General features: G+C 36.3%; 1 pseudogene across 1 annotated transcript in view; it reads left to right on the top strand.

Annotated features, from left to right (window-relative positions):
• LOC145104528 (putative LRR receptor-like serine/threonine-protein kinase At1g53440) overlaps positions 1–26,085 on the top strand; it is a 199,517-nt pseudogene that overhangs the window by 155,540 nt on the left and 17,892 nt on the right. The window contains exons 14-19 of the transcript XR_013707099.1: positions 9,404–9,472; positions 9,557–9,592; positions 9,694–9,743; positions 9,822–10,201; positions 11,016–11,214; positions 11,327–11,461. The product of XR_013707099.1 is annotated as a putative LRR receptor-like serine/threonine-protein kinase At1g53440 (transcript). The remainder of the gene's footprint in view (positions 1–9,403; positions 9,473–9,556; positions 9,593–9,693; positions 9,744–9,821; positions 10,202–11,015; positions 11,215–11,326; positions 11,462–26,085) is intronic.

The raw sequence follows: 26,085 nt of genomic DNA, 5'->3' as shown, positions 1-26,085 counted from the left end.
AAACTCGTCGAATTCTTCACGGAACTCGTCGAGTTCATGCTCTAATACATGAACTCGTCGAGTTTTCCTCCAGAACTCGTCGAGTTTCAGGTCCTGACAGATTCTTGGCTTCGAAAAATCAGTTTGCATCAAGTATAATCGAAAACAGCCCTAGGCTCTGATACCACTGTTGGGTTATGAGCATTCTAACACTCCTATGGTGTACATGCAATCCTAAATACCTTGGATCTATGTTTTCTCTAATATACATGCAAATGCTAATATTCCAAGGTATTACCCTATCTAGCATACAATCATAGATACTTGGGTAATAATATAGATAGAATACATACCTTTTGTAGTGTAGCTGGACTCTATGGGGCTTGAGTACCTAGTGCCTCAAATGTGACACCTCAAATGGCTTACACAACATCAAATGCTCTTGGAATAACTTAGAGAGAAATCCACACTTCAAGAAATCGGCTAGCCCTTCTTTTACACACACTAGTGGCCGATTTTGGTGAATAATATGATGCTTATATAGTATGTTACAATTAGGGTTACACCATGTAAACCCTAATTGTCATGAACTTTCATTTCCATGACCCATGGGTTAAGTAACCTCCATGGAGCATCCATGGAGAATCCTATGAGTTTAACCTAACTTGATTATCCATGGAGCTTTGGCCCACTATATAAGTTATGGGATGATTTACACAATCAACCCATATATTTAATTAGTCTTCTTTTGATCACATAATTAATTCTAAATTAATTCTTAATCAATACTAATTAAATATTATTATTCTTATTATTAATATATTAGAACTTATAATATATTAATAACCATAAGTGTCTTATTTCTCTCATTTAGTCTATCCAAGTGCATGATGCCATGCAACCCAAATGGACCATGCCTGGTCGGGTCAAGTACATACCAAATAAAGTTATGGACTTAGACACTAATCCAACAATACTACCCACAGACGGACGGGCAGAGTGAGCGGACGATTCAGACGCTCGAGGACATGCTTCGAGCATGTGTGTTGGACTTCGGGGGAAGTTGGGACACGTATCTGCCGTTGGCTGAGTTTTCTTATAACAACAGTCACCATTCGAGTATTGGTATGCTTCCCTTCGAGTTGTTGTATGGGAGGAGGTGTCGGACTCCCATTTGCTGGGGAGAGGTAGGGCAGCGTGTGATGGGTAGCACTGAGATAGTGCTTCAGACGACAGAGCATATACAGCAGGTTAGACAGAGGTTATTGACGGCTCAGAGTCGTCAGAAGAGTTATGCGGATAGGCGACGATCCGAGCTTGAGTTCCAGGTGGGAGACTTCGTACTCCTGAAAGTGTCTCCTTGGAAAGGAGTGATCCGATTCAGGAAGAGGGGCAAGCTGGGGCCCCGATACATCGGTCCGTTCAGGGTGACCACGAGGGTGGGCAGGGTAGCATATCGGTTGGAGCTACCTGCGGAGCTGAGCCAGATTCATGACACCTTCCACGTGTCTCAGTTGAGGAAGTGTATAGCCGACAAGTCGACAACGGTACCACTGGAGAATATTTCAGGTAAATACGAGCCTGAATTATGTTGAGAGGCCAAACGCGATCCGGGATCGGAAGATCAAGGTTCTGAGGAACAAGGAAGTGTCCCTGGTGCAGGTCCAGTGGCAACATCGGAAAGGGTCTGAGCTTACTTGGGAGCCGGAGCTGGAGATGCGAGAGCAGCATCCAGAGTTGTTTGACGAGCAAGACTTCGAGGGCGAAGTCCGATTCTAGTGGGGGAGAATTGTAACATCCGGATTTCCAGGTATGCTATAAAGTTCATTTATTTTGAGTTTTATGGAGGGAATCGACGAGTAGGCGCTCAGACTCGCCGAGTAGGAGCGCGCATTTATTGTCTGATTTAATGAAGGACTCGACGAGTCGATGCGTGGACTCGGCGAGTCCGCGCTGTAATTTGAAACCCTAACTCTCGGGGTTTGTGCCCTATTTAAAGGCCTTTATAGCTTCCATTTGCGGCCACTTCATCCCAGAGAAACCCTAGAGAGAGCAGTGGGAGAGTTGAGAGCAAGAGGAGGCTAATACATCACTTTTGGTGTAGTTTTGCTAGAAGGAAGAACGAAACACCCATCTAGAGCGTGAAGGGGGCTTGGATCTGGGCTAATCATCTTGAGAATTCATCTCTGGAGGTATAATCCTTTCTATTTCATGTTGATATGATGGATTTCATGATTTTTGGGTTTTTACCTCCATTTTATGTAAGATCTAGTGAGTATGAGGTCCCCTTTGTGTTAATAACATCAAATCTGGACCATTAGAGGTCCATAGAGTCACTATCCCTCAGCTTTATGCAAGCAAATGAGAGATTGGGGACTAGGTTGCCATTTTTAGAGTTATTTCTCCATTTGTGACTTGTTGTGGGTTGCATGCACGTAAAGGTTGCACCTTTACGTGACATTTGAACACTTGAAGGGTAGATCTGATAGTTAGGGAAACAGATCTGACCTTAGAAGGTCATTTGAGTAAGAACATGGAAGCAACTCGCCGAGTCCATAAGTGGACTCGACGAGTCGGGTCGGGGTTGCCCCGTGATTCGTGACAGGTGTAACTCGTCGAGTGGGATGATGACTCGACGAGCCAAGAGAGGCTGAAAGGATTCAGAGGACCCGCTTGGACTCGCCGAGTCTCCCTTGTGCACTCGACGAGTCGGGTCAAAGTTTGACCATTGACTTTCGTTGACTTTACCCAAAGTTTGGTCAAGAGAGTTCAGGTAAGGGTAGAATGGCCTTCTATCCAATCTGTAGAGATGAGGCTATGAGAGAATATTGATCGGGAATGTTGTTTGAATAATAGGAGGAGGCTAGGTCGGGACGTTGAGCACGACAGTTTATCCGACTTCATTGAGGTGAGTCTTCTCACTATACTGTACCTGGAAGGGTACCTATGTGTGATCGGAAGGTCTTGTATGCTATGAGATGTATGTGCTATATGCGGTTATGTGATATGTATGTGCTATGTATGCTATGTATGGTATGGACCGGAAGGTCAAGATGATATGGACCGGAAGGTCAAGATGACATGGACCGGAAGGTCAAGAGGTTATGGACCGGAAGGTCGATACGGGTAGGACCGGAAGGTCTACCGGGATTCGGGACGGAAGTCCCCTGAGACACATGGATCGGAAGATCTTACAGAGTTATGGCCTGGAAAGGCGTATGTGTTGTATGTGGTATCTTGGGGGAACTCACTAAGCATTTATGCTTACAGTTGTTATGTTATGTGTTTCAGGTACTAGTGATGATCGCGGGAAGGCGCCGACATGATCCGTACACACTTATGGAGTTTATGTTATTGAGATTCTGGGACATGTTTTTGTTACAACACAGTGAATACATTATGTTTTATGATTATCGTGTGATTGAAAGTATGATTTAAAAATGAAAAATTGTTTTGAAAATTTACGTCGTTACAACAATATAGAAACACAATATTAATAAAAGTTAGCCTGCAAAATTACAATATGAATAAAAGTTACACATATTTCATATACAAAAATAACACACTTTCTATTAAAGCATCCAACTTTGTTTTTTTTTCATTTTTTTTCATTATAGCATTGTAGTTACTAAATTGCATACAAATATATATACAAAAATAATACTATCCGTTATAGCATCCTACTTTGTTTTTTTTTTCATTTTTTTCATCAATATCATTATATTGCATATACATACAAATACACTTTCTATTGTAACATTCTACTTTGTTTTTTTTTCATTGCATACAAATACACAAACTACATATATAATTTCCAAATTGCATACAAATACACAAACTACATGCATAATTTTCTATACATACACATATCACATATACATACAAATATAATTTCTACTATAGCATCCTACTTTGTTTTTTTCATAGCATATAAATACACAAATTACATATATAATTTCCAAAGTCACACACATAAACATACATAAAAAATACACATACACATACATTATAGTATCCTACTTTTTTTTCATTGCACAAAAATACACATATACAAAAAAATACATATGGAAAACACATACATGCTTCATACACATACAAATACATATCATATATACAAAAATTTATACATATACACCTACACAAACAATACACATCCAAATTCCAAGAACACATACAAAAATCAAGATATTATACATATATTCTATAAAAATAGAAAAACCTGTGGAGAAAGGTGGTGGTGGCGGTATTCCAGCAAAATTCCGGCCAACAACAACTTTTCCGGCCAAATTCCATCAGAAATCTACCAAATCCGACCAACATCACAGTTTCAATCAGAAAACAACAAAATCAGTGGGAATCGACAAAAAGAAAGTGAAATCGAGCAAAAATAAGAAGGAATTATACATGTGGTCGTCGGTTACTGCTTCTTGTCGTTGGTATTACACTTCCCGTCGCCGGCAAAGGTGGCCATCGATGGAATAAAGGGAATGTGAGTAAAATCCGACGAAGTAGATGGAGGGAAAGTCGTAATCGGTGGTGGGAATCGGCACAGAGGAAGTAAAGGCAGAAGGGGAAAAGTGTTAAGTGGGTTTCATTTCAGTGTCTATATCCCGACAAGGCATTAGCGGCGACGGGTATTAGCGACGACACGAATCAATTAGGAATGACGCCTAGTAGAGGGAAAATCTCGCGGTATTTTTTTCGAGCATCAGCGGGGACGGCGACAGGTGTCGCAACTATTACGATGAACGACTTTTATTATCAGTTGTTGGATTGGGAACAAAATCGACGGTGGGGGTTTAATATGACGCATTGACATAGATTGAGGGTTAACAATCATTAGCGGTGACACCTTTAGCGGCGACAACCACCTTTAACGACGACATACAACGCGAAAGTTGTATGTTGCCGCCAAAAAGTAGCTGTCGCCGCTAATGATTGTTATTCTTGTAGTAAAGGTCTTGGGTGTGCATTATACATTATAACTTAACGTTGATTAAGATATCGATATGAAATTAACTTTAACTTTTTAAGCATGAACCATAACTTTTATAACTACAAACCATAAAAATTTGGAAGAAAACATCTTAATTACCAAAAGAAACATGATCATATACAACTAAATGCTTAAGATCAAAAAGGGAATATCACGAATGTGACCTGCCTAATTTTGAGATGAAGTGATGATGGTCTATGAGATTTCATGCAACTTGCGACACTTGAATTGACGGATTTTTTAGGCTCAACTATATCTAATAAAACTAAAGATGTGAGATCGGATCGTATTAAGATCTTAAGATTCTAATCGAGATTCTAAGATCCCGCTATAGATCATGCTTTAGATAGATTCTAGTAAGATCAGGATCATTTTTCGCTTGTAGGATCTTAAAATCATAAGATTTAAGATCAAGATCGGGATCTTAAGAACCATGATTAAGAGGTTTTGGGTTCTCTGATGGATTTGCTAAATTATAGAAAAAATTGAATTCCGTTACAAATTCGTAGGTAATCTTTAAATATTATTAAAAGAGAAACCTTATGACATCATCTTAAAGAATCTGGGCCCTTGATTGTATTTCAATCCTATGTTTTTTTACCATTATATCAAATTGATGACATCATCTTCCCCAAATGGAATATATATAATTTCACTAAAATATTCTCATATTTTAAATCTTGAATTTTCGGTTATAAAGATTTTAATATGGTCAACTTTAAAAACATATTAGTAACAAACCATTTCAATTAATGCATTAATATCAACCATTAATATCAATCTGTTTATATTAGTAAACCATTAATATAAAATCTATTTTTATTAGGAAACCATTAATACCAAAAAATCAGATTTAAATTATCACATACATATACGATTCATCATTGAATCTGTGGCTCACACTTATTTTTAATCGTTGCTTTTCTTCAAACCTTCTCCTACAACATTATTCTTATTGTTTATAACTTCCATCATCATTCTCTGCTTAAAACATTCGTTGTTGTGCAATAGAAGATTAGTACATTTTTTCTCTTTTTATATTTTTTTCTATTATTTCTTTGTTCCTATATCAAATATATGTATTCATATATTTCAATTTTTTTGTCACAAATTACATGAAATCGGTTAACTACTTTTCTGAAACTTTTCAAATAAACAGGAAAAGATATTACGTACCTTTAACAAAACAGAAATTAACTATCTTTGGAATTGACACTAATTAGAAAAATGTTATTTTTATATATTAGAGATGATTATGATTTTTTTCTTATTATTATGTCATAAGAATCCTGTTAATATTGGTATGATTTTAAAATATTTTGGTATGATCCTATTACACTTTTAGGTTGATTTAACAGGGAATAATATATAATCTATTTATGCATCCTTTGAAATTAAGTACGGAAATAATTTTGTTGACAACTATAATAGTTTTCATACCTCTTTATGAATCATATCTCTTTATAGATAAATACATTGTATACATCCCTTTTATTTCATATAAAAGTACTTTCTAAATCTAAATGTTTTCTCTTTATTTTTACACCCATGACACAAAACAATCGCGATGAGATCGTCTTTGATAAGGTTGCTGACATCGATGCATCCAAGAAAACCTGAAACATTCGTGTTCATGTACTCTTGCTTTGGAAGCAAACTTAAAAAACAACCCAAACATGTTTAGTAGCTTGGACACGATTTTAATTGACGAGTAGGTATAATTTTTTCTTTTTATTATTATGTTGCTTTTAATTTATAAAATTTTAAACTTAACCAATTTTTTTTTCACTTACATGGCACTAAAGTACAAGCAACAATAAAAAAAATCTCAGTAGTTCGTTTGAAGCCCTCTTTGTTGAAGGATATGTAAGGGAAATTAGTAGTTTTGGTATGACCAGAAATGAAGGAGATTGCATGGTGGTTGATCATAAGCATAAGAATAATTTCTACAAAATAACCAAAGTTTGTGTATCAAATGATTTTGTTGTTATGGTGGATCCTTATAATTTTGTGACTTTCCAGGATTTGATAGCTAGGAATCTCAACACTCGTGTTGCATTTGGTAATGTTTTATTTTACATTCTACCTTATCTACACGTAAATATTTATTGTTTACACATCTATAATAAACCAACCGTTTATTTTTTTTGTTCCAGATTTTGTTGGTCAGGTTGTGTCGACTAATCCCATGAAAGTGATTATTGAAAATTCAAGGGAGAAACGATTAATGGACCTGGTTGATGAGGATCTAAGTTAAGTATATGTGTTTAAAACATTTTATTTTCTAAAGTATTTTTCTACATGATACCATAAAACATGTCGTTTGCATGAAAATGACATGTTCATCTACACTTCAATATACATGTTTATTTTAGCATTACTTAAAACATTTCGAATCCACTAATTATAGAATTCACCTTTTGTGATACAGGAAATAATTCGTTGATCATTATCGGAGGGTCCATTTATGATCTTCTCACTAACAAATTGGTCAAATGTGGTTAGAGCTCTTTCACACATTTTTTTTTATCACATGTCTTCATACTTTTAAGTTTTTAAATTTTCATCTTCAAATTCCATTTTTTAGTTACATACGTTCATTGAATTTTTTTTTGTTTAACATATCAACCTACTTTGTTTTATCTTTATATAGTAACAATAAAATTTATAAATTTACACAACAATATACATATTTCGAATTTTGTCATAGTATTATACTTTACAAAATACAATTCCCCCATAATAATTTTCGTCAGTAATTTCATCAATAATTTCACCCAATTTAAATTTGTATTTTTTATATATAATTTTTTTTAATGATCCCGATTTTTCCCTTCAAAAGTATATCAAGCATTTATGTCCTAGATAATGTTGACTCATTATAATTATTACTTACCAAAATATATCCATTTAATGAGAAATTTAATTTAGTGAAGTAAATGTTAATTCAAACAAGACATATATTCCATAATTATTACACGAATTTATTAAAAAAATATCAAGATGTAAACATTAAGCATTTTTAAAATGAAATTTCAGAATACATACAAATGATGATTTTGTACAATGAAATATAAAATTGAATAGACTGAAAAAAAAACTATTAAGACAGTCAATCTTGTAAATACTATAGTTATCATAAAGTAAGATAAAAATTATAAGATATTAGGAGATTTGTAAGTACAATTTGTAAAAACGTTACGGTTATTAGAAAAAAATAAGATCGTTAAGATTAGTAAAAAATGCAATATATTAACTAAATTATCACAATAGTAATGAAATGTCATTATTTGATATTTCATATAATTGAAAGATATACCAAATTACATTGATAATATATTAAAATTATTCAAAGTTGCGCCAAGATTAATGCAAAATTTTTGCGAAACACCAAATAAATAAGAACAAACATAAAAGTTAGCATTTATATTCATAATTAATTTAAAATAAACCAATCATGATTTAGAAAAGAATTTTCATTGATGATATACTAAAATTAAATTCATATAACATTTAATATTTCATAAATTATACTCTATGACTTAATTTGAATAAATGAAATAGTTGTCAATATTTAATACAATGAAAATAAAAGTATATTGGTTGTCAAAATAGGTTTAAATTAAGTAACTTTCTTATGGAATGAACGTCTAATTAGAATACTTATGCTTATATAACAATATCATAACCATATATGACGAGGAAGGTCATTCAACTAATAAAACAAAAAATATTGTAAATAACGAGGTCCTTTAACGATTATAGATATTTATCGATTTCAATGTATCTTCTACACATTTCAATAATACTAAGAACTATAAGTTTTTTTTTATATAATTATTATGCAATATCTGTAGACATTTGTATGTTTTTTATGCGTTCCCCGCGTTTAAAGCGGGTTATAATCTAGTTTACCTAATACTAGTTACCTTTAGAATATATTCCGTCATAAATTAGAGGATTTTTGTTTTGCTTGTTGGTATTTTATTGCAAACATCAGATGAAATTTTTCCAAAGGTAATTTTCATAGGATATCCACCTGTTTTTAGTGGTGTCTGTAGCCTTAGGTTTTAAAAATGTTGGGCCTACAATTCCGTACGAACCAAGCCCAAAATCTTTCTTCTTCCCGGATCCCTGCATTTCTTGGTCGTTATCCCTATGCCATTCATCAGACTTCACGTTTCATGTAACCCACGCATATATAGCTTAACAAAAGAACCAACACTTTGGTGACTGCTTCTCGTTTTTTTATCTAAAATGTGAAGTTCTCTCTTTTGGATTCGCTATTTCATGTAACCCACGAATAGTAGAGTCAAAATAATGCTTTTGGAAAGTGTATCCAAGATGACGTATGTGCTTGTGATGACTGATGAGCTTATTATGCTCTTGTTTATATGATTTTTCTTAAAATGATGTATTGTAATGCAGTTATGTAGATCTTTCCTATAACAACTTGATTGAAAGTTCTCTGCCTTCAACTTGTAGTGATCCATCATTGTAAGTTTTCAGCTTTCAAATGCTTTTTCATCTGCACATACAACCGAAGTTAAAGTTTACAACATGCATGCGTTTCTTTATTAGGAACTTATACAGAAGCTACTCTAGTGGGAATAACTTGTAAGCTTATACTCTGCTATTATTAATTCTCTAAAGCGAATGGAACTTTTATTTGATAAGATAGTATAGCCACTATGTTTCCCCGGTTTAATTTGATTCAGAGATGCCCTTGCGAAGTGCCTTAGCACTAGTAACTATCGTTGCTTGAAGGGTGAGCGACATGCTTTTGGGTGATGTTGCATGCAGTTTCGTAAAGTGAAAGCATTGATGATCTTTTTTGTTTGTCCAGAATATTATTCAGTAAATATCAATTGTGGCGGGGAAGCAACTACCATCGGAAAGAAGGTTTATGAAAAAGATATAGATTCAGGTGGACCTGCAAGATTTATTCCTTCAATTGATCATAATTGGGGATTTAGTAGCACAGGAAGTGTAATAAATATGAAGGATCCTTCTACCGAATATATCGCAAATAATGTATCTGTGCTCACTATGGATGACTCTGAACTTTACATGAACGCTCGCCTCTCTCCATTGTCTCTCACTTACTACGGTCGTTGCTTAGCAAATGGAAACTATACAGTGACTCTACATTTTGCAGAGATAATTTTCAGAGATAATCGATCTTATCAAAGTCTCGGAAGACGTGCATTTGATATCTATGTCCAGGTTGAAAATTATTACTATTATTGAACTAGCTCCCCCCATTCTATATATAAATTAAATATAAAGGAAGTTAGCAATAGTAACTTTTATGTCTTTAGGTTTTTGTCACAAATGTTTAGTGAATATGACACTTTTAGTCCTTAAAGTGAAATTTTTTCCAATTTTGTGTTTTGATTAAGTTTTTGTGCTTTTAGGGTTTTGCCACAAATCTTTAGTAACTTTGACACTTTTCGTCCTTGCAGTGAAAAGTTTTATATTTTGGTGTTTTTGCCACAAATCTTTAATGAATTTGACACTTTTCGACCTTATAGTCAAAACTTTTAAATTTTTGACATAAAAAACACAAAAAACCTCCTTTAAAATTTTGCCACCATATTTTCTCAACTTTGGCAACTTTCACATTATTGCCACAACATTTTTGAATTTTCTCCACCGGTGTCCCTTCTTTTGGTTGTCGTACACTTTGGACATCTAATTTTAGGGGTTGTCGACTTTCTCTCCTATTTGCGGTGATTTACACTTTCAGCACGTATTTTTTAAAGTTTGCCGATTTTCCTCATATTACCCCAAAAGCGGCGTAGCTGCGAGTTCTTTGCTAGTTATTATTAATTAGGAGGTACACTTGCATTCACGCAGAGTGTGCATCCCACACCTCCATTGTCATGGAGTAAATTAATTGAACTCAACATGTCTTCCCTGCTCTAAAATATGTTGATAACACTAAAAACACCAAAAAAATGATAGCAGTTCACTCAATATAAATATAAAATCAAACTTGTGTTGTTTGCATTTTAGTTTTCCTTTTTACTTTTTGCAGGGCGTAAATCAGCGGAAGAATTATGACATTAAGAATGAAGCTGGTGGAGTTGATAAGAAAGTAAACATAACATTAAAAAACATGCTTGTTACAAATAAAACTTTAGAGATCCGGTTCCATTATGCTGGGAAAGGTACGACGGCGGTCCCACAGAGAGGAGTATTTGGCCCTCTCATATCAGCCATTTCTATGGAGGCTGGTATGCCACATGTTTGAACTGCTCCTTTCATTATAAATAGTATTGTCATCTTTATTTTAGTGATCTATTCATAAGTTGCTTATGCATCTTACTAATGTATTGCTTTCCATAGAGTTCAAGCCTCCACCTCCTAGCAAAAAACTTACATTCATTTCCATTGGAGCGAGCATTATAACGTTATGCGTTGCTCTCATAGTTATTGGTATTGCATGGTAGAATATAGGGGACTACATTTCAAGGGAAAAAGGTATTTGATTATTACTCATCTAGAAACCTATATTTCACATAAATTAACTATTAAAGTATTAGGCCATGGGGTATATCCCCTACACCATCTCCCTCCACCTCACCACCATCTTCTTTGACACCATTGTTGATGTACCTGCAACATTAGGCCATCATCGTGTCGTGGTGCATACAAAGAAAAGAGAAAAATAAAATAATAGTGAATAAGAACAAATTGATTGTATGTGGTCTTCTATGGTAAACACCACATGAGGCCACAATCGTACCTCCAAGGGTGGTGTGCACGGTCGTGGCAATGGGTGTCAGATGGCGAGATGGCCACAAACCCTCTCCGTGACAAGCATACCCGATGACCTTATGGAGAAGTTTCTATTGACTTTTTTTAGTGTCTAGCTAGGTTTATGTATTCTAGTAAAATATCAAGAATAAAATGAGTCTAAAATAAAGTTCTAAAAATCGGAAAGTATACTAAAGAAATTATGAGCGTATTTGAGATGAAAAATGTCTGTTTTTTTGTGTCTTCACTATTCACATATGATGTATAATATATACAAAAAAGATAGGGCTAATTACAATAATAAGATCCTATATTTTAATGATCTTAAATCTTAATATAATCCTATCTAAAATAATTATAATAAGAATTTTCTATTTTCTTGAACGGGTCAATATAAAGTTGAAGCTTATGGGTTTTGAACCCGAAATCATTCCTATTCTCGAGGATTTATCGCAATAATCACCACTAAACCACCTTAACGGTGGTAAGAATCTCCTATTTTAATGTTGTAATCTTCACTCTCCCTCTCCTCCCTTGAGCTTGGTTCCAAGGAAGTATCTAAGATGTTTGAGATATTTAATTTCGAGTTCAGGTGCTAAGTTTCTTTTTGGTCATTTAGTTTCCTCAACATTGTCTCTCGTCAGCGTGAAATCATCAGTGTAAAAAATTAATATAAAAACTTTCTTCCTGGTAGTATAGGTTTTGAAAAATAGTGTGTGATCACTCTTAGATTGAACATATCATAGCCATGGGAGGTGATGGCTTGAGTGAATATTCTAAACCATGTACAAGGTGATTTCTTGATGGACATCTCCGACTTTGAGTTTCGGGGGACAATGATTTTATATTTTAATTCTTTATTCGTTTCCAACTTTATTTGGACGTTACCACTTGGACACAAATCTCAAGGTTTTTCCCATTTTTCTTTGCTTTAGAAAGTGTTGGACCTTTGTTCTAAATAATACAATGTGAGACTTGTCCGACATAGGAAGAAGAGAAAAATGTTTCCCATTTTATAAGACTTTTCCCACCCATTTAATCAAATGGATCAAGTAATGAGTTAAACATCTTAGGTTTGGGTTGTCCTCTTGGACTAGTCAAATTGGGTTAGTAGTAGGCTTGGATTTAATATATATATATATATATATATATATATATATATATATATATATATATATATATTAGGTTTTCAATAATCACCTTGATTTGGTGAGATATGTATTGAACAATATATAAGAGTTAATATAATAAACTACCTAAAATACATGGATTACAATAACACAGATCCTATAAAGTAGGACATGATGAAATTAACTCTATTACCCCCCCCCCCACCCCCAGTGAAGGAGGGTTGTGGAAGGCTCTTTGTAAATATATTAGCAAGTTGCAAGTGCGTAGAAACATAACGAGTGAGAAGTTTCCCGGATAAGACCAATTCTCGAACAAAGTGACAGTCAATATTAATATGCTTCGTACGCTTGTGAGAAATAGGGTTTTGACTAAGGAAAAGGGCACTTCGATTATCACGTAGAAGAGTCGCGGGCTCGGAGGGAAGAACATGCAACTCACGAAGCAAATGAGTGATCCACATAATTTCAACAGCAGTGTTAGCCAAAGCCCGATATTCAGATTCACATGAGTTCCCAAGTGGAATTTTGGTGTAGAGCCTTCATTTCTTAACACATAGAAGCGAACCATTTAGGATCTTTGGATACAGATTTAAACCCCTTTGGTTCTTTTGAGGTGAACAAAGCCTGATGCAAGGCTGATGTTGTAAAGTAACATAACTCGGCAAAGTGGCGAGGTTTAAAAATACCTAAAATACATAAGAGTTAATATAATAAACTACCTAAAATACATAGATTACAATAACACAGATCCTATAAAGTAGGACAAGATGAAATTAACTCTATTACCCCCTCCCCCACCCCCACCCCCAGTGAAGGAGGGTTGTGGAAGGCTCTTTGTAAATATATTAGCAAGTTGCAAGTGCGTAGAAACATAACGAGTGTGAAGTTTCCCGGATAAGACCAATTCTCGAACAAAGTGATAGTCAATATTAATATGCTTCGCACGCTTGTGAGAAATAGGGTTTTGACTAAGGAAAAGGGAACTTCGATTATCACGCAGAAGAGTCGCGGGCCCGGAGGGAAGAACATGCAACTCACGAAGCAAATGAGTGATCCACATAATTTCAGCAGCAGTGTTAGCCAAAGCCCGATATTCAGATTCATATGAGTTCCCAAGTGGAATTTTGGTATAGAGCCTTCATTTCTTAACACATGGAAGCGAACCATTTAGGATCTTTGGATACATATTTAAACCCCTTTGGTTCTTTTTGTTGGATTAGGTGTCTAAGCCCATAACTATAATTGGTATGTACTTGAATTGATAGCAGCACAGTCCTTTTGGGTTGCCCTCAACCTAGCAACTGGAGAAGGAAATTATGAAAGGAGAGATATTAATTTATAAGATTAATGAATTAATATAAATGATTTATTAATATGTTAAAAGATTAATATATTAATTAGAAATCATTATGTTTAATTAATAGTTAGCCAGAAATTAATCAGAATTAATTTTGGGGTTAAAAGAATTAATTATAAAGTGCAGGGACTAGTTTGCAATTAACTAATAGTTGAGTGGAAGGTTCCAGAATCCGCTTGGAGGGAGGTGGACGAAATTCTTAGGGGAAACCCTAGAGATTTCATCCAAGGGGTCCAAATAAGGCCTTTGGATCTTGCTTAGGCCCTGAGCAAAGGATAACTAGGGTTTTCCCTAAACCCTAGATCCCTCAGCTATTTAAGGAGCCTCCTGGCTCACATTTGAGGTCACTGATTTCTTTGGAAGAAACCCTAAGGCCGAAATTGCATACTCTCTCCATCCTCTCTCCTACTACTTTCCTTCTTGCTAGTTCTTGGGTGTGATTCCATTAGAGGCATTACATTTATGGTGCTAAGCTTCCAAGAAGATCAAGATCAAGATCAAGAGGATTATCAATTGTTTGCTATAACAATTGAAAGGTATGTAACTCCTAAACCCTAGTTTGTTAATTTCAAAATTAGCCTCTCTCTTCTAGGGTTCTTGTTTTGCAATTCAAAGTTATATGTTCAATAGTTAAAACATAGATCCAAAGTAGGTTGCATGTGAACTTAGGAATTGTTTTCTAGTTTATTTGTTTTACCTAAAACCCATCAGTGGTATCAGAGCCATTGTTTGTTTTAAATTGAATTGCTATAATTGTTGAATTGCAAATTAGGGTTTATAGCTATTAAACCCTAAAGGCCAAATTTTCGTTTTAGGGTTTTGGATCAAAGGGTTTTCGAAAACCCTAGCCTCCAAAGAACCCTAATCGAAATTAGGGTTAGGGTTTTGAAAACCCTAGCCTCCTCCCTTGTAAATTTCGAAATATGCTAGAAGTTTTAGGGTTTCTTGTTTTGGATAATTGTTACTTAATTAGATTTATTGGATAATTATCCTTACCCTATTTTTCGAAATTTAGAGGGATAAGGATTAGGATTAAATTAATTGATTAATTTAATTAGATAATCCTTACAAGATTTAATAATTTGATTAATAGTTAATTAAAAGATAAATATTAAATCTAGTTAATTGGTTTATTTAAATTTAAATTTAATAGTTTGAATTTCGAAATTTATATAAACCCTTGAAGTTTTAAAATGTTTTAAAACACACCCTATATATGTATTATGATTAAAAGTTTAATATTATATATGTATAAGAATATGGTCAGTCAAATCGCTAGTATGCCTCATTCACGAAGTTAATCTATAAGGGGGGTATAAGGAAACTGCCTATAAAATGGTAGTTGAATGGGTGTCCACTCTCACCCACCGCTTCCTTGATTAGTGGAGGGTCCTTAGCAGAACGGATTTGATAGGACAACTACTTCTCATTAAAAGTATAATGACATTAAAGAAAGTACTTGAACATTATTTTTAAAATCCCAACTCTAGTTACTTTAGGAAAAATGTGAAAAGTATGCTAATCCATGAAATTGCACATTATGCTTTATTGGTCGTTAGTGGAGCATGTGTGGTTAACCAGCACACTAAAGGGCACTAATAAAGAGTGGTAATGGGTATCTCATAATTGTCATTTTGATGGAGCGTGTGTGGTTTACCACCACATCAATAGTTAATGATAAAGACAATGAGGTTACCAAGCACATTTGCATGGTTATTCACATCTTGTTTGTGATCCTCGGCATCCCAGTCACAAATAGAAGAGCACAATCTGAGATTAAAACATGCCATTGAATAGTTTCAATGTATCTCAAAAGAATTAGGAATTTCACTTCGTTTGTTTCGTCTAATGGTGGAATTGGTGAATCGTCATTCACCTACCTTTATGAAATTTACACTTGGATCTCGGCATCCCATTTCTAAGTTGTGAATCTTCATAGTTGGATCCTAACCTTGATATTTTATCTTTGGGTTATTATATTGAGGTATCTTGAAATCTAACTAAAACTTTCTTTCTTTTCATATGTCTACTCCTGGAAACACTTCTGCTTCATCCTCCTCCAACCAGAACTTCTCTTTGCTCAATATCTACTCCAAAGTCGTTATGGATGGCTCAAACTATAACGATTGGATGCGCAACATCAAGATGGCTCTTCGTTTTGAGAACAAAGAATATGTTCTTGAAAAGGAGCTCAAAGAGCTTGATGAGTCTGAAGCTACTCCTGAAGATCTTGCTGCCTACAAGAAACATTACGATGATGCTACCAAAGTGGTGTGCATCATGGTGGCAACCATGTCCCCAGAACTGCAGAGGTACTATGAGGACTACTGGCCTTTTGAGATGAACAAGGACCTTATGGAAAAGTACCATAAGCGAGCCCGTCAAGAAAAGTTTGAAGTAATCAAGTCACTCATGGCTTGCAAGATGAAAGAAGGGGAATCGGTTGTGTCACATGTGCAAAGAATGCAACGCTACATAGAGCGTTTGGTCAAGCTCAACATTCACTTTGATGAGGAATTGGCCATTGACATGGTCTTGAACTCACTACCTGATTGTTATGGTCAGTTTATTCTAACTTACCATTTGAACAATACTGAGCAGACCTTGGCCCAATTGCACAACTTGTTGCAGACAGCTGAGGCAGGAATGAAGGGTAAAAGTATACCCTCCACGCCTACAAGTGCCCCTGTGTTGGCTATTGGACAGGGAAAGGGGAAAAAGAGGAAAGGTCCTCCCAAGCAAAACTGGAAGAGCAAGGCTCAAGCTGGGTCGTCTAGTAATGGCCCGAAGGCTAAGCCCAATGGTTCCACTCCCCATGTTTCTGATCCAAAAGAGGCCGTTTGCTTTTACTGCAATCAAAAGGGGCATTGGAAGAGATCTTGCCCACAATATCTGCAAGATATCAAGGATGGCAAAGTGAAGCCATCTTCGGCAGGTATTTACACTATTTCTGCTAATAACTCATTATCTTCTCGTTCATGGGTCCTTGATACAGGATGTGGTTTTCATATTTGTTCTGATTTGCAGGGACTAAAGGAAAGTGAGGAGATAGAGCGAGGAAGGATAAACTTGATCATGGGAAACAGAAAGTCTTCACCAGTGACCAAGATCGGAGTTTATCAGCTTCTGCTTAGCAATGATGTTAGATTAGATTTAATAAATTGTTGCTATTCGTCTGAGATGACGAGAAACATTATTTCATTTCATGCATTGTTCAGACAAGGTTTCAAATATTCTTGTAATGATTTGAATGGTTCAATTTCTGTTTATAAGAATGGTGTTTTTATGTTTGAAGCTTTACCTTGTGATGGTGTGTATGAAACAGTGACTTGTGTTGATAGCTTAGGAAATAGTGTACTTAATATTGACTTGTCTAATAGTGTAGACAAGGCATGCTTGTGGCATTGTCGTCTTGGACACATTAACAAGAAACGCATAGCCCAACTCCAAAAGGATGGAGTGTTGGAATCATTTGACCTAAATCAGATGATATGTGTGAATCTTGTCTTTTGGGAAAGATGACAAAATCACCATTCACAGGGTCTTGTGAAAGAGGTGAAGGTCTGTTGGATCTCATACACACAGATGTGTGTGGGCCCTTCAGATCAACTACAAGAGATGCTAATCGATTCTATGTGACTTTCACTGACGATTATAGCAGATATGGATATATCTACTTGATCAAGCATAAGTCAGAAACTTTTGAAAAGTTCAAAGAGTTTAAGCATGAAGTCGAAAATCAATTGGGCAGAAAGATAAAGATACTTAGATCCGATAGAGGCGGGGAGTATCTTAGTATCGAGTTTAACGACTATCTGAAAGAATGTGGGATAGTCTCACAATTGAGTCCTCCTAGGACACCACAGTTAAATGGTGTAGCTGAGAGGCATAATCGAACCTTGTTAGACATGGTTCGTTCTATGATGAGTCGGGCTTCGCTTCCCATTCACTTCTGGGGGTATGCCTTAGAGACAGCCGCCCACATCCTCAATCTTGTCCCTACAAAGAAGGTTGCCAAAACACCTCACGAAATGTGGACAGGGAAAGTTCCCTCGTTAGCACATATTAAAGTCTAGGGTTGTGAAGCTTTCGTAAGACGATAGACTCACGACAAGCTAGCAGCTAGAAGTGAGAAATGTGTTTTCATTGGTTACCCAAAGCAGTCATTTGGATATTTGTTCTACAGGCCTAGTGAGAACGTGGTCTTTGTAGCACGAAGAGGAGTCTTTCTAGAAAAGGAGCTCATATTCAAAGAGGACAGTGGGAGCACCATTGAACTTGAAGAAATTCAAGAGTTAGCCAATGAAGGAACCTTAGATGACACTAGCACTCAACCAGAGGAAACAGTTCCTATTGAACCAGTTGATAATTCATTACCTCTTCGAAGGTCCACTAGGGTGAGTGTGCCACCTGAGTTGTATGGTTTTCATATTACTTCAGATGGTGACCCATTCATAAGTGACAGAACACTAGTAAACTTAGATGAACCAGTCACTTATAAGGAAGCAATGGCAGGCCCAGAGGCTTCCAAGTGGAAAGAGGCAATGGACAGCGAGATTAAGTCCATGTATGACAACCAAGTTTGGAATTTGGTTGATAGTGCACCAGGTCGTAAGACAGTTGGGTGCAAATGGATCTTCAAGAAGAAGACAGACATGGATGGGAATGTGCATACGTTTAAGGCTCGACTGGTTACAAAAGGTTTCACTCAAACCCCAGGGGTTGACTATGATGAGACCTTTTCGCCAGTAGCTAAGATTAAATCTATTAGGATATTGCTCGCCATAGCTGCCTTTCATGACTATGAAATCTGGCAGATGGATGTCAAGACTGCTTTCCTTAACGGGAAGTTGGCTGAGGATGTTTACATGAATCAGCCAGAGGGTTTTGTTGATGCAAAGTTTCCTAATAGAGTGTGCAAGCTTGAGAAATCCATTTATGGATTGAAACAAGCATCTCGCAGCTGGAATCTTTGCTTCCATGAGAAAGTCAAAGAGTTTGGTTTCTCTAGAAGTGAAGATGAGTTTTGTGTGTATATCAAGGCTAGTGGGAGTATAGTAACTTTTCTGGTGTTATATGTCGATGACATATTACTCATTGGTAACGACGTTCCAACCTTGAGAGATGTTAAGTCTTGGCTTGGAAAGTGTTTTGCCATGAAAGACCTTGGAGAAGCTGCCTATATTCTTGGGATTAGAATATTGAGAGATAGAAAGAAGATACTAATTGGACTTAGTCAGAGCACATACTTGGATAAGGTACTAAAGAGGTTTAGTATGGAAAATTCCAAGAAGGGAGAGCTACCTATCCAGAGCAATACCAAATTGAGTAAGACTCAATGCCCGAGTACAGATGTTGAAATAGATGACATGAGTCGTGTACCTTATGCTTCCGCTGTCGGATCGATCATGTACGCTATGACATGTACTCGCCCTGATGTGGCATTTGCTTTGAGCATGGTCAGTCGCTATCAAGGAAACCCAGTTAGATCTCATTGGATAACAGTTAAGAATATACTCAAGTATTTACGAAGGACAAAGGACTGGGTCCTTGTGCTTGGTGGCAGTGATACTTTGAGAGTAGATGGTTACAATGATGCCAGTTTTCAGACGGATAGAGATAACTTCCGTTCTCAGTCGGGCTGGGTGTTTTTATTGAATGGAGGAGCAGTTACTTGGAAGAGTTCCAAGCAAGATACGGTGGCTGATTCTACTTGTGAATCAGAGTACATAGCAACGAGTGAAGCGTCGAAAGAAGCAGCTTGGTTGAGGAATTTCATCGGAGATCTCGGAGTTGTTCCAACCATCCAGGAGCCTATGGAACTGTTCTGCGATAATGAAGGAGCGGTTGCCTTGACAAAGGAACCGAGAGATCATGGTAAAACCAGACATATCGACAGAAAGTACCATTTCATCAGACATAGAGTAAAAGAAGTCCATCTTGTAGTAAAGAGGGTGTCATCTGAAGATAACCCAGCAGATCCCCTCATAAAGGGTCTGAGTAGGGCTAAGCATATTCAGCATGCTCGGAGCATAGGACTGAAAGATGATATTAGTTTTAGTAGTTAGATTAGTTTTGTTCTGAAACTTGTAACAAAGTAAATGTAATTGACTTTTGGTGATTAAATAATAAAGTATTATTTATAAGTTTGGTTTCTGCCTTTTGTCAATTGTTTATTATTGTGTTTCATTTTTGCATGTTTTACTTCCCAAATAATAAGATTATTCAAACTCCACAGTCGCTCGTACTTTTGGAAGTAAGTAGTGAATCAAGACTGTCATGAACTGGATTGTAGATTGTCTAAAGGATAGACATGGCAATAGAATTGCTACAACATTCATGAGTACTCAGAAATTGAGATTTGAGTATTGGATAAACCCTCGCTCAGAGTATCACTTCATGGAATTCATCACGAGTAATACTAAGACGATAATATCTTATAACCTTGAAACGAAGATATATGAGTTGTAATTTACAAAGTCGGTTATACATTGGTGATATGAAAACGCATCAGTAACTTGGTGTTATAAAACGTATTGTCATGTAGAATTTGATGAGTAAAAGATATAAGCATATGAGTCAACGTTTATTCGTTCCTTTTGCCCTAACCGAAAAAGCGATATATGTGGGCCCCTCGATGATTTGGTGTTGACTTATGTATTGGGCCCAGCCACGTGTCTAAGCCCATAACTATAATTGGTGTGTACTTGAATTGATAGCAGCACAGTCCTTTTGGGTTGCCCTCAACCTAGCAACTGGAGAAGGAAATTATGAAAGGAGAGATATTAATTTATAAGATTAATGAATTAATATAAATGATTTATTAATATGTTAAAAGATTAATATATTAATTAGAAATCATTATGTTTAATTAATAGTTAGCCAGAAATTAATCAGAATTAATTTTGGGGTTAAAAGAATTAATTATAAAGTGCAGGGACTAGTTTGCAATTAGCTAATAGTTGAGTGGAAGGTTCCAGAACCCCCTTGGAGGGAGGTGGACGAAATTCTTAGGGGAAACCCTAGAGATTTCGTCCAAGGGGTCCAAATAAGGCCTTTGGATCTTGCTTAGGCCCTAAGCAAAGGATAACTAGGGTTTTCCCTAAACCCTAGATCCCTCAGCTATTTAAGGAGCCTCCTGGCTCACATTTGAGGTCACTGATTTCTTTGGAAGAAACCCTAAGGCCGAAATTGCATACTCTCTCCATCCTCTCTCCTACTACTTTCCTTCTTTCTAGTTCTTGGGTGTGATTCCATTAGAGGCATTACATTTGTGGTGCTAAGCTTCCAAGAAGATCAAGATCAAGATCAAGATCAAGAGGATTATCAATTGTTTGCTATAACAATTGAAAGGTATGTAACTCCTAAACCCTAGTTTGTTAATTTCGAAATTTGCCTCTCTCCTCTAGGGTTCTTGTTTTGCAATTCAAAGTTATATGTTCAATAGTTAAAACATAGATCCAAAGTAGGTTGCATGTGAACTTAGGAATTGTTTTCTAGTTTATTTGTTTTACCTAAAACCCATCACTTTTGAGGTGAAAAAAGCCTGACGCAAGGCTGCTGTTGTACAGTAACATAACTCGGCAAAGTGGCGAGGTTTAAAAATACCATATTTGTCACACCCCCGAACCAAACGGCGGAAACGTCCAGAGGCGGGTGACTACATTGTGCAGTATCATAACAATTGAATATAAATGAAACAGAGCAATCTAAACATCATACATTGAGATAACAAACTTACATTGTTTACATATTGTATTGGTTCTTCGAGTTACACAAAAGAGACATAAATAGAAAAAAATCCAGACTACCGCTAAATATTCTTGCATCCGCGTCCCTTGTTACCTGCTTACTAGATCCCTGAGAATACAAGTCGTTTTGAAAAGCGTCAACTAAAAAGTTGGTGAGTTCATAAGCATTTTGTATAAGATAGTTTTACACTTGTTTAGAATCGTTCTCGTTGTACTTTCAGAAAATCCGATATTTTCTATGAAATCGTTTGAAGCCTTGCTTTGAAAATCATGGATATATGTGTGCATGTCGTTACTTTTGTTCATCCTTATAAGGAATGATTTTGAAAAGTAGTGAATTTATAAAGGCGAGCTGTGTTCGAGAATAGTTTTTTTGAATAGTAATAGTCAACCGTTTCCAGAAAATCTCCTATTTTCAAAAAGAGAATATGGTTGAAAATCTTGTTCTTCTTATCGAGTAAAATTGAGAGTTCGTTCTAGTTTATCGTTATCGAAATCGTAGAAACTTGTTTTCTCCAGAAAATCCTATATTTTCTGCTATAAAATATTCGTAAGTTCTATTTCCAACTGGGTACATGTGTGGGTTAGTTTATCATTTTCAAAATCGTTTACAAAGGTTTTCCATAAAGTCCTACGCTTTTTAATTTGTAAAATAGCAGTATTTAGACTCTATACTTGTTAGGTGAAAGAATCGACATGGCGATTGTGGACATTCTACGCGATGAAAAAGGACAGTCGACGCAACAAATGCAGACCATCACCTATCATGTGTAGAACAGTCAACACAACGTGCCAAAATTTATTTATGACGTTTTTACTTGCATAAATTTCTAGATAACATAACATATTCTAGTGAGTCGTTATAACCATACTAATATGACGGAATGCCTGTTTTGGTGTTTCTCAGCCGCCCTCGTTTTGGAAAAGATATTTGTCACCCTAGACTGGCCTGTCTAGCTGTAGCGAACAGCGAAGGTGCGGGATGTCAACCCCGTATAGATCTATACACAAATTTCCGCTCTCCCTCCAGGAGACTCTGGCTATAACTCCTTACAGAACTTTAGACGTACACTAATATTTTTATATTTAGGTACTTTTGAGATTTGTCTGACTAGAATATTAACAACCTTTTGGGCAATCGTTAGAGATCCGTTATTTGTTAGATAAATAATGAAATTCGTACTCATTGAATAGAAATATCGTTATCGTTCCATATCGTTGATTGTGCTCGTTAACTGGGTGCTCGTGTTCGTTCCGTTTCGTTTATTGAAAAATAAGCCATTTTGAACGTTTAACAAAATGACCCAACATTATCGGAATTGACAAAAATGGGCTTTCCTTTCTATAAATTGTCGGCTCAGGCCCATATTAGTCAACAGAAAAAGTGTCAAGTTATAATTTGTGTAAATTTATAATTGCAGGTTATGACACGCATTTTCTGTTTTATGACATGTGGAACATTACTTATGTTCCTGAAGGTTTTACGACAGCAGTTTATGACATGCAAATTATTTTGTCATGAAAACTCTATTTTCGTATACTTTTCTTGATAAAATTATTTATATTAAATATTTATAAATAATCACAAATAGTTTGGTTGATCTGGAAAAAAAATCATGAGGATGACATAATTTTTCCAAGATAACCCTTGTATTTCTGTTTGGGCAAAAGTGATCCAAAATATTATTATTTCCATAATTTAATCACTTTCAAAATATTTTGTCTCACAACTTGTTTAAGTAAATCTTGAAGCAAAACCTTATAGTTGTTGTTATAAAAATTCGTGTCTTATACTTGGTAACATACTAGTTCTTGTTTCCAAACGTGATTTGTGAGATATAATCCAAGCTCTTGAGACTTAACCAAAATCTCGAGTTTTTGGACTACTTATAAGGATTTTCATATTTAAGCACATGTAAGATGGCATGCATACACAACAAGCAAATAGATCATGATTTATACAAGACTTTGACTTGTAGTCTCCCTCAAAAACAATAGAAATCTCGAAAAGTGAGGGTATGAAGCTCACCTTGGGTTAGTTTTGTGGGTGATTTGATGAAGTGTTAAGGAGCTTCCAAGTTCCAACACTTGAAAGGTTCTTTGAACTTCAGAATATCCTAAGAATAACTTTATGTGTAAATATAATGAAATCTTAGGAATAATGTGGAGAATCATTAGTCAAAGAAGCTGAAACACTTACAAAAATCTGGGAATTTTCCTTGAAGGAGTGGGACTTGAAGCTTAAAGGAGTTGAGCTTACTCTTAGAAGTTTATTGGATGTGAAAGTGATAAGTAGAATTATGGGGAGGAAAGGAGGGAGTTCACGTATTCAAGAAGGAGGGGATAAGGGTGACATGACACTTGCTTGTAGGACTGGTGTACAATGCTTGGTTACCCATGGATATTTTGTGTTTAACTGGGATTGCATGGGAAATGAAGAATTTGCATCACATCATAAAGTCAACCCTTATCTTCTTAGAATCCCTTAAAAATCTTGGGTATTATTATATATAAATATGTTTAAAATAATCAATTTTGGCATAAATTAGGGGTTTAAGGGGTCTAAAATATGAAAAACACGAGTTTGGAGGAATTCCCGACGTCAAAATATCCTAAACTGGTGAAAAAGTCCGAAAATGACAAAAATCCGGAGTGTATCCTTGCTCCTGCGAGGGTCCGAAGTGCTTAGGAAGGATTCCAGAGTCATGATCCAAGTTCCGGAGCAAGGAGGGAATTTCCGAAGTCATACAGCAATTTCCGGAGTCAGCAAGACGAATTCTGAAGCGCATCTTCTGATCCGGAGTCAGGAGGCGAAGTCCGGAGGTCTGGTCCGGATGTGCGAAGCCGGCTCCCAATTCCGAAACGGCGCGAGGCGAGGTCTTCCGGAGCGAGGTTCCAAAGGAAGCCTTAACCTTCCGGAGCATGCGAGATCCGAAGCTAGGGAGGGGTTCCGAAGATGCGGGTCCTCTTGGTTCCTTAGAAGGCATTCAGGACTAAGAGGGTTCCGGACCAAGAGGGTTCCGGACCAAGAGGAGTCCGGACCAAGAGGATTCCGGACCAAGAGGGTCCTTTTGGGTTTGCTCCTTCGGTTTTGGGCTGTTTTCGACTAAGGAAGGTACATAGAGAGATTTGGGAGAGATTTCACATACTTGGAGAGATTTGGGAGAGATTTCACATACTTGGAGAGATTTTGGAGAGATTTCACATACTTAGAGAGATTTGGGAGAGATTTCACATACTTTGAGAGAATTGGGAGAGATTTCACATACTTGGAGAGATTTAGGAGAGACTTGAGTTACATGGAGAGATTTGCACTCTATCTTTCCATGGTCCATTAGGAACCATAAAGTACACTTTTTAATGTGTTAGCACAAGTCTCACAATAGTTATTACTTACATGAAGACGGAATTTTCTAGCCAAAATGCTAGTTGTGACATCATCCCCCCGTTAGAGGGAATTTTGTCCCAAAATTCTTTCGATAGATAGGGTCCTGAATATGGGAATAGGTGAAGGTACTTTTGATTTATCTGGTCTTCGTGTTCCCAAGTGAATTCCGGCTCACGTCTAGCATTTATCGAACCTTCACAATCGGGATGCGGCTTTGTTTTGTGTACTTAACCTTTCCGTTCATTGACTTGATAGGTTGATCAATGACTAGTAGGTTCTAGTTCACTTTAATTTTGTCTAGTGGAAACGGGGATGCGGCTTTGTTTTGTGTACGTCACTAAACTCGGAGGGTAGTTGGAGTTTGTAGGTTACCGGACCGATCCGTGCAAGGATCTCGAATGGTCTGATACACCATGGATTTAGTTTACCTTCTGTGACAACCCGAAAATTTTATTCTTTTATCCTTGAAAAAATTTCTCTTTGGTCAAACTTATTCCTTCCATGATTCCTAGAATTAGATGGGTTATAAGTGTTGAAACCTAAATAACTAAGTATGTTATATATTAGAAGAGAAAAGCAAAGGAAATTGAGAAGTTTCGCATGACCGTAAACGGCTTCGGCCGTACACTCCTCGCAACTGTATACTCCTCACAGCCGTAAACTACTTCGGCCGTAAACTCTAACCGACTTCGGACCGTAAACGAGGTTCACGGTCGTAAACC

The sequence above is a fragment of the Lactuca virosa genome, chromosome 4 (genome assembly GCF_052849685.1).
Source record: "Lactuca virosa cultivar CGN04683 chromosome 4, Lactuca_virosa_CGN04683_v6, whole genome shotgun sequence".
Lineage (NCBI taxonomy): Eukaryota > Viridiplantae > Streptophyta > Magnoliopsida > Asterales > Asteraceae > Lactuca > Lactuca virosa.
This window is presented reverse-complemented; position numbering and strand designations above follow the sequence as displayed.